Raw genomic sequence first — 12,906 nt, forward strand, 5'->3', positions numbered from 1 at the left:
AAAAAGAAAACTAAAGGAAGTACGAAATACCACTCCATGATACTTTATAAGGCGTGCAAATTATTGAGTTATTGGGGAAGTCGTGCAATTGTATACAAAAAGTTGCACAAACCAACTTTAGTCCCACGTACATTCCCAATCCAAATGAAAATAGACACACTAAAATTGTTCCATTCAGTCACTACATGCAGGATCTAACACCACTTTCTGTTCATATGTCCTTTCCAATTGGCCACGTCAGATTTCAGCTTTCGGGAGTGGCAAGACATTAATTAATATAAGGTAAAACACCGAGGATCCCGAAAGGTTCACTTATTTGGGACTTCTTGCAATTATGAATGTGATGTAATTTTTATACCCCGCCACAAGTGCTTTTTTTCATTTAAGAAAATCTATTTTAATATATTTAAGAATTCATTTTCTGAGCGTAGAAGGTGCCCGGGAGAATGTGAAACTTTGGGCGAACACTTCCAAACTAGGATTTCGAGTGATTATATTACCAGATATAAATAAATTGTGGATTGAAATACCGCTGGTACTCTGGTATATGACACCCGATCGTTTATAGTAAGGGACTTATCATTTTTACCTGGGAGGGGGGCTGGTCAAAATGCAGGGGGGGGGGGCATTTTTTTTGTTTTATGTAAGTGGAAAAGGGGGGTTCAGATTTTTTTTATAAATTCAAGAAGTGGTGATTATTTTTTTTGCACATGGATTTCAAGGAGGATCAAAATTTTTAGTTAAGCAGAGCATAACACCAGTCAAATGAAAACATAATACCACAATTAAACATTTTATTTCATTGCACATTCATGTACAATAATGCATTTATGTATTTTATACGTCACTGGTAAAATCAAGTACACACATCAACATAACCATCAGGACCTAAAACCTCTATAGCTATTGAATCAAATGGGTCCGACTCATCTCCTGACGATTCAATTTCCTTACCTATATCTTGAATCTCAAGAGCTGTGTCTGATTCTGCTTGATTTTGGTCCTATTTTTCCAAAGTATTAAAGTTTTGGAATTGAAGACTTGAATTTTTTATTGTAAGAATCTTTTAACATCTCGACTGCTTCTGCTTAAAAATCAGAAGCAGAGAGTTTTTTTTAATAGCAGTCAATTCCTGTCTTGGTCGAATTGAGACTATTTGTTAATAATTCTTCAACCTTGATTCTATATTCAGAATTGAAAGAAAAAAATCTGAGGGCAACACTTGATATATGTTTCCTGTGACACTAATCTTTTTAACAATTTCTCATAAGCTTTGAAGTCTTTTCTTCTGTTTCTTAACCTTTCTCTTGCTTTCCTTTTTCTTCTAATATGTTCTTTCCCTTTTTTTCTGGTAGTATACTACGGTTTGTCGCTATTTTAGATAAACCAATTTAATGAAAGCTAACGTTACGGAAATTCGTTTCTCTTCCGGATTGATTCCAAACCCCTAAATTTATACGTCACAAAGCGTGACGTCATTTAGCGTTTCGCCATAGCAAGTAAATTGATTCAAATCGCATCGAAAAAATCGTCAACAATCTTAAGTTTGGCGAAACATCAACATCATGAGACCTCAGAAAAGAAAAAGGAACCCCCAAAGAAGGTCGCTTCAACTACAGAACCACAACAGAAGGACCCGTAGGCGGCAAATGACAGCTTCATTCATCAAATTCGCAATCACAGAGGAATCAGCAATGCTCCAACCCGGACAAAACAGTTGCCCCACAACAATCACCTCCCATTGTTGGACCAACTACAAACAAGGATGTAAATGCTGACAGCCCGACACTCCCAGCACCATCCAGGACAGGATCTCTGGCGACAGCGGTACCAGCCCCTGCACATAATGTTGGTCACAGCCCGCCGCCGACGAACCACCAGTACCCCATGCCAAGCTCCAGTGGTATAGCTTCCCAACAAAACAATGGTCAAAAGTCCATTTGGTTCATGGGTTCATCAATCGTTTACTGGGCGCAGAGAAGTGCATTTCACAGAGTGGGGGGGGGGGTCAAATCTTGGCCTGCAGAACAGAGGGGTTAACATCAGATGGTTCGGGAGAAGAGGTATGCTTTGGGAATCCTTAACCAGTTCCGTGGAAGATGGAATAAAATCAACTCCTCCCCCGTCGTTTCTACTATGCATTTAGGCTCAAACGATTTGGGTAGTCTGCACAAAGAATTTAATCGATAGCATGAAAAGTGACGTGCTGAGATTAAAATTTCTACCAAATACAAACATAATTTGGATTGACTTACCCATGAGGCGATACTGGCATAATGCGCGAAATGGGAAGAAGCTAGAGAAAGCGAGAAAACGCTTAAATCTCGAACTCAGAAATGCCGTGTCGGAAGATGGGAGATACATTATCCGGCATCCGAATATACTGGCATCTCAGAAGGGGATCTCCATAGATGGGACGGAACCCATTTGTCCGATTTAGGAAATTCAATATATCTGAATAACATTCAAGGAGCACTCAAATTATTCCTGTCGGTCCCAAACCAGATAGTCTTTCCAATAGAATAAGTTTGAACTCGTAAACAATATATCGCAAGTTCAACAGGAACTGACAACAAAATGATAAGGCGTCATAATATTAGAACTCAAAAACAATAACAATTGCGCTTCTTGAAATATACAAAATGTATGTTATCTATGCATTAAAATATAAAATCATAGGAACAGCATATTGATGTGCTCTGCAATAAATAAAATGTTCGTGGACATACACGGGGGGGGGGGATATAGCAGGGCGTGTATAGACACGCCCTCGTGGCGAGATCTGGCAAGGTATGGGGTCGCGATTTCCAGAATTGTACGTCGGATCAAATCATTTTGCCGCAAGAAGTCGGGGTAGACAATCTCATACCAAACGTGAGTGCTCGGTTCTTTTCTGTTACCAATTTGGGCTTCCCTAAATATTTATATATAAATAACTATTGCGCTATAAAAGAACTGCTAACATTTATTTTGCTCAACCAGAGGGTGATGGGATGCGACCTGGCGTAAGTGGATCTCGTGACCTTTATTTCTCTCTTGCCGTTTTGCCTACCAAGGGGAAACATAGCATCCATTGATACCAATGGTGCTCAGACTTGTCCCATGTTGCATCGGTATTTCTGAATATCTTGACAGGTTCCGTCAAATCAACATTGTACTGCGACCATTTCATCCATCATTCAGCCTCTTAGTTGCCCATACTGAACGAGGTCTTTAATTAACAGTTCCAGTAAGCTTTCTCCGAGTGAATTCATTAATTATCCAGTCCAATGTCTTAGTATAAGTCATTTTGATTTTCATAGCCTTTTCGAATAATTCCTTGTTTGTAAAGTTCAGTATTGTCATCCGTGAAATCTTTAACCTCGGCATTTAGGATTTCCTGGATTTTTCTTAGCTTTTCGACTTCGTCCTACCTTTTGCTGAAATTTGATCGAGATATTTATTTCATTCTTTTCACATAATACCAAAGACATGCAGGATTTTCACACGTCATGAACTCGAGCTCTTTTGACAGTTGATCAAATGAGCATTATAAAAAATTCGTTGATACTCCACGGTTAAATGCAGATGGTAAACGTGGTATCCCAGACGAATTCCAACCAAGAGCACAGTTGAAAAAGTTATAGAATGCTGACAAAGACTTACTGAATCAGCCTGAAACAATAACCAGATTTTGTGACAAATATCTGGTTAAAGAAACATTATGTCTAGAAAATTTGAAACATCTGGCTGACTTGGATCTTAGAAAAAGAAAACGGTCAGATAAAAGGAAAAAGAAGCCACTGGTGACAAAACAGCACAAGGCATTTAAAGGGGCAGACGATAATCAAAATAGCGACGAACATGATGAAAATGAAATAAGTACTGATGATGACAATGATAATGGGATAATAGAAGAGATAGACGGAACTGATTTCAGTGATGAGGAAGTTATTATATGCAAATCAAAGGACACAGTATCCAGTGACAATAATGATGTCAGATTATTGCGGCAACCACGTAGTAAACGGTACGGAGGGCGATTATGTAAATTGGGACTTTCTTATGTGGAGTTGGTTGTTAAACGATGTAGATTCCCCTGTCTAACCTGTCATAGACTCATAGTTTGGTGATTTTTGCGTCAGTTTGTGTCCTGTTTTTTGAAAGAGTGTGTACCTGTAGTTGTACAAATACAAGTATAAACAAACAATATGACCGACATACCGCCTTCAAATGTAGTGCCACACGACACAAATGACAATGACAAACTGAATGTAAGAGGTAGAAGTCATTCACGTAAGCGTCAGTTGTCCTCAAACTCAAGTGATAGTATGAAACCCCCCTCAACTAGACCAAGATCGTCTTCGGTGTCTCGCAAAGGTATGACTGGTCACGATCAGTCGAACAGTTCCCATGTTACATTCAAAACACAAGGTGAATCTTTTCTTCTCCGCAGAAAACAGTCACACAACCAAGCGTTATCAAAGCAATAATTTCATCATTTGTACTAGAAATCAAGAATGAACTTATATCTGAATTAAAAGATGAACTAAAATCAGTTATATCAGAAGCTGTAGCAACAGCTATATTCCCCTTCAATTGATTGTGAGCAATCAGAACAGAAAAATTGAAAAGCTTTCGGCAGATAATGAAAAAAATTAATAAGTTAGTGGATGAAAAGTGTGATGCTGTATATGCCAAGTAAGAGAATTTTAGAACATTTCTACTGCTACTGTTAAATACATGAATGATAACAAAAGGATAACCGAAGGACACACTACACTTGTAAATGATCTTAGAATCATGAGTAAGGAACACACAGCTAAAAAAACAGAACTTGCGAATTTAAAATTAGAACAAGTCATAAGATATGAATATGAGACAATTAATCCCAATTTTCAGTTGTCCGTAGTGAGTATGAGGAACTTGGGCAGTATGGGCGAAGGAACTCACTCTGATTCCATAACGTTCCAATAAACAGAGGAACTTGAGCAGTATGGGCGAAGGAACTCACTCTGATTCCATAACGTTCCGAAAAACAGAGACCAACTACAAATGGCTGATAATATTATAGTGGACAACAAGCTAAATCTAGAACCCGGATTCTCTGCTGACGACATCAACCGCTCGCACATTTGTGATGAAATTAAGGGTGGTAAATGCCAACTCATATGCCGTTTTAGGAACTGGAAAATCAAAACGCAATATACATGTCGAAGAAGAACTTCAAAGAAAAAAAAACCTTCATTACTGAGGACCTTACCAGAACCAGACAAACACTGATGAAACAATTGTATAACCATCGCCGTGACCATGACATCGATTCGTTTTAAATATCCGATGGTAGGATTTTTGTAATGAAAGAAGAAGAAGCAAGCAGAATTCACAGGACCAGATTCAATCGGTCACCATATCCTTAAAAATACCAAAGATACAATATGTTTTCCGTTGTCTATGCTTTTTAATATATCCCTTTCAACAGCCCAGTTCCCTGAATTGTGGAAAACCGCGACCGTGATCCCACTTTTTAAAAAGGCGATAGACTAGAAATTTCAAACTATAGACCTATCTCACTCATATCATCTGTCGGCAAGGTTTTTGAAAGGGTTGTATTTAAGCATATGTTCAATCATTTGTTGTTCAATAACTTGCTGTATAAATATCAATCAGGTTTTATCCCAGGCCATTCAACCGTTCACCAGCTAACAGAAATTTATCATAAAATTACAATGACTCTTAAAAAAATATATCTTCTTTTGTTTTCTGTGATGTATCTAAAGCTTTCGACCGAGTTTGGAACACAGGTCTACCGACAAAACTTAAAGCATATGGAGTAAGCGACAATTTGAATAACCGGTTTAAAAGCTACCTATCGAAAAGAGCGCAAAGTGTTTTAGTGGCCAATTCAAAATCTCCTCTCAAACAAATGCTGGAGTACCACAAGGCTCCGTTCTTGGCCCTCTGATTTTTCTTGTTTATATTAATGACATAGCTGATGATCTCACCAGTTTTACCAGACTTTTTGCGGATGGCACATCGCTATCATACTCTTATCGTATTCTACAATCGGAGATGTAATGAACTTAGAGAATTTAACAACGTGGTCTGAAAAAATGGTTAATAAATTTTAATTCACACAAAACCAAGGCTTTATTCATTGCTAAACGCAACATTACGGGAGACATTGATTTATTATTTCAAAACCAACCCATTGAATTTGTTTCGTCTCATAAACACTTAGGTATAACGTTTGATTCGAACGGGACGTTTTTCAACCCATTTAGACAATATCATGCGATCTTGCAACTTGAAGCTGGGCGTATTGTAACTGGATTACCTATTTTTGCCAGTGAGGAATCAATTTACTATGAAACAGGTTGGGAGTTATTGGAAGATAGAAGACGATTCAAACGTCTTAACATGTTTTACTCTATTCATAACCACCTGTGTCCACAGTACTTGAGTGATCTTATGCCCTACTTAATAACCATATTTAGTCGTATAATTTACGCAACAGTGCGGATTATACCATACCCTACTTCAGATCAACTAGTACCGAAAGGTCATTTTTCTATTCAACAGTAAGAGACTGGAATCAGCTAAATTTAGAGAAAAGAAATGCAAGAAACATAAGCATTTTTCAAAAGCATCATAAAGGACAACGGGAAACCCCCGTTTGGTGTTTTTGTAGAGTTTTTGGATAATCTTTACAATTTGACAGGGATTCCACACTGTCTTAGTACTTTCCAAAGTGCGTTTTTGTTAACCATGCTAAGGCCTTCTTGAAGTCCACGAAGTTTATGTCGATGATGACCTGCAATGTGGCAATTTGGTCTATACATAATCGACCGCATCGGAATCTGGAGAGTAGCTGAATTTCTCTCCAGTTTTTGGCAGTTGCTCAGGTCACCCTTCTTTGGAAGCATAATGATGTAGCTTAAACTCCACTCTTCAGGGATTTCGACTGTTTTCAAACAGGTCATGCAAGGCGATGTAGGGCCCCGAGCAGGTCCGAGTGTCAACAGAACAGGTGAAATATTGCTGGGCAAAAAATCCCAACAACCAATCAATTAACTAATCAATCAATCGAGATGTAGGTTTTTCCGGGCTGATCTTCAAGACCTCAGGTGGAAATTTGGTTCGGTCCTGGGGCTTTTCCAGTCCTTATTCGTAGGGCTTTTATGATTTCATCCTTCGAGATAGGGCCAATATCAACATCAATGTCTTCTCCAGGAGGTAGATCAGGAGCATCTGATATGTCTTCTCCACTTAAAAGTTGTCGATCTAGGTTTGTTATCACATTGCCATATTTGTCTTTCACTGGTTTGGATGTTTTGGTTTTTCTACCTGTCAGTTTTGAAGAGAGCTCGTTGATGTAGGTTCTTTTATCCTGTCTGTTCCTATTTCTTTACTTCTTTCCTAATACTTATATGTTCGCTCGTCAACCATCTTGTCATGACCTGGTCAAGTTATATCTTAATAGACCTACGCTTCTCAGTTGTCTCGATTGTATCGTCAGATAACCATGGCTTGTATTCCTTCTTTGAGAATCCTAATTCTTCTTGGCGTGTGGTGTTATGTGTGGATTTTACTCTTTCCAATTGTTTGTCTACTGTGCCTCTTCCTTATGTTATACTTTCGCCTTCTAATCTGATCTTGTCTGGTTGCCATGGCTATCTTAATCTTCAATTTAGCCACCACAAGTTCATTATCGGATGCTATATCAGCACCTCGATATGCTCTAACGGCTGTCGTGTTCTTTCTCCATCTCCTAGCGACTGTAATGTGGTCTATCTGGTAGGAGCGTAGTATTGAATGACTGTTACTTTTTGTATCTTTGACATAAATCTTGCCACGATAAATCTTTCACTCACAGGATTCCATTCGATGAATGATAATTTGGTCTTCATGTTGAGTGAGATTTCTACTCCATGTTGATGGTTGCAATCCTCGTTTTGTGGTCCGGAGTACAGTAGAACTTTCCCTGAAGACAGTATGACCGCTCCAGATGATGTCCATCTAACTTAGTCCCAAAATATCAAGGTTGTAGCGCTCCATTTCTATTGCAGCCTCGGTGGCTTTTCCAATTTCGTATAATGTCTCCACGCTCCAGCTTGCAATCATTGAGGCAGTCTTAAGGGAAAAAAATTTCTTTGGCGGATGAAAAATTATAGTTAAGTGAAAGCAAATGTATTTTGTAATACATATACAGATATCACAAGTGTGTTTCAGGAATGTTGCATTGGCTTCAGATCATACAGTGAAAATATTAATTAGTTTCGTATTAAATGTATTATGTAAAAGATGCATATATAAAGAACAGTATATACATGTGATGATTTTATCTTCAACAAATAAAAAGTGCTAAGGAGTAATATTAATAGTTTAATTGTTCATGAAAGACGTGCATTATAAAGGTTTGACCAGGGTCTGCTTTAGTGGTGGTTCTAATAGTTGAGAGCATTCAGGGTCATTAGTTATGTAAGACCAGTGCTTTCGTAACAAATACGAGATTGCGTGTAATGTTGGATAGTATTTTGTTACCAATGTTGATTACTTTTAATTTTTTTTATTGACTTGAAGTCTGAGATCACACGCTCTGCTATTGGGCAGCACAAGCTGTATATTTTGCAGTCGAGTAACTTTTTAATGAATTAAAACTTTTGAGATTGTGTATTAGGCACATTGAACTACTAATAAGTCTAAGTGTCGTAAGGTTTCACCATATTCCATTTGGATTTAATTGCACTTTCTCTAAGAAATTTATTGAGGACTTAGATTACGTATAAGTAAACTTGAGTAGTTCAGGTTCTTATTAGCAATGTTAAATAACATTTGAAGTTGATCAAAAGACCCATTAAAAACAATAAAGCCATCATCTCTGAACTAATTATGTTGTGCTTGTTTGGGAACTTTTCAACCATAAGTTCTTACACTTATATGTCACATATGTCAGGACTAGGGACTGTCCTCATTGCACATACTATTAAGAACTAATTCTAATAGAACAAATTATAATATTAGAAGTAAGTTCTCATTGCTCAAAACTATAGCACAGTCTTTTTTTCATTTCAAAGTGAATCCTTTCAGCCACCTTAATTAGTTCGTTACTGAATATGCCTGTATACATGCGTACATAAGTTCTTTGGTCTTAAACTATAAGTAGCAAAAAATAGTCAAAAAGTCTACGCAATTTCCACAGCGGGGAATAATCGGACGGCATGGTATTCTTATCTTTTCTCTATTGGAGATAAAATCTAAATTGGTTATAATGTTTGGTGGTTGTTCGTGTATTTTTTGCATCTTTCCAATAGTTTGTTTAACAAACTGGGTTAATATAAAATAAAAGTCTCTGGATAGACATTTGTTACATACTTCTTCATACATAATTTAACATGTTGAATGGCAGTTTATGGTACATTCACAATATGTACATGAGATTCCTCTCCTCTCCTTTCCTTTTCTTTTTTTTTTTAAATTTTTTTTTCTACTTAAACTTTTTTTTAATGAAAAACAGAATACAATATTATTTATTTTTTTTTTTACCATTAAACAACTTCATTTATTTTTTTCTTGCCACAACAAAATATTTTTTTTATTAAGCTTCAAAGTGAAATTAATATTTAAAAAAAAATATCCCAGCCCCTCCCCTCAATATAAAATGGTCGGTGCCTTATACGGTTTTAACGTAACAATAGAATTTCCGTTGGCTGGTGACGAAAATCTCACATACGCTGAAAACACGGATATTTTTGCTTGTGTTCATCATTTTATCAAACAACTAAAAGGTTTGAATAATACTGTATGTACATGTATACATGAAATGACTATCTATCACATTACTCCCACCCGCCCTTTTGTCAGACCCCCCTTTTATTCCATTTCCTTCTTTTAATTTCATATCGTTCATGTTAATTTGCATTACCTTTTCATTTCTATTGTTAGTTTTAGTTAGATCTAATTGCCGTCATTATGCATTCTGTGTAATCGTGATTGTTTGTATGGGAGAGGACCTCCATAATGTTGTTGTAACTTGAGTCCAATCCCTTGCTTGTATTTTTGAGCAAATAAATATGTTTAAACTAACGACAATAATGAACATAACAAGATTACTAATGTTACAAAGTATGGAAGGAAAGCAAAAAAATTTCAATTTGAATAAATTGCGAGATTCATTTGGATAATTAAAATGTGTCTTTTTCCGTTTACTTGTCTTTTCTCTCTTAAATGAAACATTTGAGAACTTTTGAATCTTCAGGCATATCCTACCTATCCTACATACCCTACCTATCCTACTTATCCAACATATCCTACATATCCTACATATCCTACATACCCTACCTATCCTACATATCCTACATATCCTACATACCCTAACTATTCTACATATCCTACATATCCTAACTATTCTACATATCCTACATACCCTACATATCCTACATATCCTACATACCCTACATATCCTACCTATCCTACCTATCTTAAATATCCTACATATCCTACATACCCTACATATCCAACATATCCTACATATCCCTACATATCCTACATACCCTACCTATCCTACATATCCTACATACCCTACCTATCCTACCTATCCTACACATCCTACATATCCTACCTATCCTACCTATCCTACATATCCTACCTATCCTACATACCCTACCTATCCTACATATCCCTAGATATCCTACATATCCTACATATCCTACTATCCTACATACCCTACATATCCTACCTATCCTACAGTCCCTACATATCCTACCTATTCTACATATCCTAAGTATCCCTACATATCCTACCTATCCTACATATCCCTACATATCCTACCTATCCTACAGTCCTACATATCCTACATATCCTACATACCCTATATATCCTACAGATCCTACAGTCCCTACATACCCTACCTATCCTACATATCCTACCTATCCTACATACCCTACCTATCCTACATATCTTACCTATCCTACATATCCTACATACCCTACCTATCCTACATATCCTACTATCCTACATACCCTACATATCCTACCTATTCTACAATCCCTACATATCCTACCTATCCTACAGTCCCTACATATCCTACATATCCTACAGTCCCTACATATCCCTACATATCCTACATATCCTACATATCCCTAGATATCCTACATATCCTACATATCCCTACATATCCTACACATCCTACATATCCCTACATATCCTACCTATCCTACATACCCTACATATCCTACTATCCTACATACCCTACATATCCTACATACCCTACGTATCCTACATATCATGTATGTTAAAAGTTTGGCATGTTTAATAGAGGGGGATCACATTTCTTTTAAATGTTTTTTAAGGGGGTAAAAAAATAGTGAAATATCATGGGGGGGTCAAGAAAATTTTATATGTTTGATTTCAAAATGACACGTGCAAATTTACAAGCTCGTGAACAAAAATAAAGGACTGAATCCAAAATTTACGCGCTTCAAGGAAATAGGAATGTTTTTATTTTATTCTAAATCATTATGTCTTTATTTCATACATCCTCCCGAGTCAGGGTTTTGAGTCCACCCTCGCTCCCTCAAACCCCTGACATCACTCATTCATATTTTGCGGGTATCGTCCAGCGCCATCTAGTGAGTTACTTAAATTTAACCAGGATCCAAAATCCAATCAAATCACTCGTAATAGAAACTCTTCGATATAACTTACAAAGTGGCTACACATAACGTCATTTTTTTCTGTAAAGACTCTAAACAAAATGAGATTCACTTTTGATAAAGTATCGAGTCAAAAAAGTTGAGTATCGAGTTGAAAAGGTCGAGTATCGAGTTAAAAAGGTCGAGTATCGAGATAAAAATACACAATTACAGAAAAGATATATATTTATGGTAAACAAACATGAAACATGAAGATAAAAAGTAATATGAAAAGACACTCTCTTGAAGTTTTTTTATATTTAAACATCTAAGAAATGTCAAGAGCGTAACAGTAAAAATAGCCTGGTATAAAGTAGACATGTACGCACACAAAACGTGACGGTGTTCAAATTTGTTGTCGGTGGAAGACGAAAAATGGTTCCAAACCACATCTTATCAAAAGTAAAGTGTTTCCTAAATCAAGTTAGTTCTGTCCAAACAGAAAAAAAAATATTCAGAAAATCCCAGACGAAATTAGGAAATTTGCGGAGTTACAACTTGTTATGCAATGTATGATATGCGTAATAAATACTTTGATTGTGGTATTTTTCACAAATAGGCATGGGGCATTTTTGAACTTTATTCTGGCGCTTGGGCCTGATGTGGTACCCGATAGGAGTAAGAACCTTTGCACTCCACCGCAATAGGCTAAATTGCCCGACCCTATCCACCTCTCCCTATTTCCAGTGGCAATCAAAATTTGTCAACCCTATTATCCTTGTGTCCAAGCCATTTTTTCATTTTATAAATCATTTATTAATATTTATAATTCAATTTTAAATATTAATAATTCATTTATCAATATGTATAAATATGGCAATTACAAATATTTATAATTGCAACCAAAGTGGACAAAAATGTATTTTTATAAATATCCATAAATAAGGTGTGATTTACAAATAAATTTATTATTTAATCCTCAATTATAAATTTCAATAACTGAATTATTAACTTTAAATATTTATAAATCCAAGACAATTATTAATATTTATAATTCATTTATAAATATTTTTAATTAATTTATATTTATAGTTCATTTATAAATATCTATTATTATTTGAATATTCATAAATAGGCATTTTGGCTTGCCTTACGTTATCACATTAAACTTTGGAATACTACTAACAGGAGAATTTTACCGTGCTTGACTACCCGGTCGAGTCTCGCACGGACGGTACCTTGCAGTCAAACGCGCACTGTATTTCAAATACAACCAATTCAGCCAATCAAGAAC

This window comes from Perna viridis, chromosome 1 (genome assembly GCF_037379345.1).
Source record: "Perna viridis isolate PV_CMFRI_1.1 ecotype Kerala chromosome 1, ASM3737934v1, whole genome shotgun sequence".
In the NCBI taxonomy this organism is placed as follows: domain Eukaryota; kingdom Metazoa; phylum Mollusca; class Bivalvia; order Mytilida; family Mytilidae; genus Perna; species Perna viridis.